This window comes from Penaeus vannamei, chromosome 40, assembly GCF_042767895.1.
Source record: "Penaeus vannamei isolate JL-2024 chromosome 40, ASM4276789v1, whole genome shotgun sequence".
Classification (NCBI taxonomy): Eukaryota; Metazoa; Arthropoda; class Malacostraca; order Decapoda; family Penaeidae; genus Penaeus; species Penaeus vannamei.
The window spans coordinates 13450226-13452725 of NC_091588.1; positions in this window are offsets into that span (position 1 = coordinate 13450226).

Sequence of the window (2500 nt, forward strand, 5' to 3'; positions counted from 1 at the left end):
GCAGCTTTTTTTCCTTTCTTTCTTTCTTTCTTTTTTTTTTTTTTTTTTTTTGATACTGTACAATGATAAAGCTTGGTGTATCATGTTCTATGTTATATGAATAGTCCCCAATGTTTGCTCAAAAAATGCACCTTGATTAAAAGTATTACGATTATTTTTGACTAAATTGTTTAAGATCTTTTCACACGCGTAGCCTCCATACGCGAAGAATTATACACGAACGAGGAGATGCAGCGTGGAGGTTTTCCGCGGTTGCATCTTCGGCCGATCGCGCGAGCGCCGACGGAGGGAGACGGACGGGGCGACGGGGCGACGGGGCGACGGGGCGGACGCGAATCGATAGGAAACATTTATTTCGAAATCCTTAATCCCACAGATCGGGTTCTGAAAGATGTTTCATCGCGATTTGTTGTTCTGAAATTGACGTGTTAGTATATCAGACAGCATTTAAGTCGCGGATGTATATGTATAAAAAAAAGTATATGTGTATATATATACATATATATACATATATATATATATATATATATATATATATATATATATATATATATGTATGTATATAGATACATACATACATACATACAAACATATATGTGTGTGTGTGTACATACATACATACATACATACATACATACATACATACATACATATATATATATATATATATATATATATATATATATATATATATATATATGCATGTGTTGTGCGTTTGTATACACACATAAACACACACACACACACACACACACACACACACACACACACACACACACACACACACACACACACATATATATATATATATATATATATATATATATATATATATATATATATATATATATATACATGTGTGTGTGTGTGTGCACATATATATACACATATATATATATATATATATATATATATATATATATATATGTATATATGTATATATACATGTGTGTGTGTGTGCACATATGTATACATTTATATATATATATATATATATATATATATATATATATATATATATATATATATGTGTGTGTGTGTGTGTGTGTGTATGTATGTATGTATGTATATATATGTATATTATTATTTTTTTTATTGGTTTACATTAACACACATGCAGTATAATCTCTCCCTCCTCTTTCACTTTCCTCCTTGCTCCTTTTCCCTCTCGCCTTCCCGTCTGTCTCTTCGTCCTCCCCTTTCCCCTTCCCTTAAACATATAAACTTTAGTTCAGAGGATATCATGTACTACAGTGAAGCAACCCTCAGCGGAGAAATTCCGTTGAGTGTCTAAGCCTCTAATCAAATGTTTATAGTCAATATCAATAGTAACTGGAATAAAAAGAAGTGAATAAAAATTATCACAGGAGTGTCAAGGGACTTTTCAGACGAAATAAGGAAAATATTGCGTAGATATTGGTGACATTTAGATAAAAAGCGTCATCCTCGGACCAGCGCGTCACACGGCCCCCGAATATTGCTGACCATTCGTCCCGACACTTGCCCTGGCCTCGGCTTGGGCTTCGAGGGGAGCGTTTTCTATTTTTTTCTTTCTTTTTTTGCAGAAATACAATTGCATCGATTTCTTTGTTTCACATCACAAGTTCGACGTTCAAATGTTTGCAGATTTGTGTTGACTATTTGGTGTACTTGCCACATGTGTTGTATTAGTTTTCCGTTTAGAGATTCGGTATTAAAAAAATACGACAAGAGCATTTAGATCTGAAAGCTCGTTTTAGTCAAGGCTGGGAGAGGGAGAAAAAATGAAAAAATGAAATATAAAAAACAAATGTGTTTTGCGTGCCAAATTGCTGCACTTTTTATAATATTTCGTTGTCATATTTCGGCAAGTGGATGTTTATTTTGAATTCAAAATTCTATGTTGATAATAAAAACTGTTATTAGCTATACAATAAAGTTGAATAAACATATTAGATAGAGCCATTATCAATTATAGATTGCCAATATCTTGCAAGAGTTTTTAATTTGTTTCACTCCCACACTCCCGACGCCGCCAGCAGTCCGAAGAGGAAGCCGGAGCCAAGGCTATCCCTTCCGATAACGGATGTTGGCCGCAGTGTACAAGAAACATAAGCTATATTGAAACTTGACTTGGTCTAAACGTTGCCATATGTGGGGACTCATGGCCCACCAGGCAAGCACTCCACTGTGCGCCGATAATCACAGATATCTGCAGGTAAAAACGGCGGAGGAGGAATGGCAGCATACGTGGAGAATAAGAGCAAACGCAAAGAACAAAGACATGGGCGAAAGACGCGAAAAGCACAGGGAGAGCCAGTGTCCAGGCGCTCATCTCCGGAATGATATAATATGAGATGGAACTAAAAGCAGCAGAACTAATGCCAGGCATAGATACTGTTATGAGCCCAATATTCCACAGATATTGGTATATTCTTTACACTGAATGTGAAATACATGCCATAAATAGAATTAGGATCTGTCTGAGAAAGATGGCCACATGATGGTTTCGGCTCAGCAG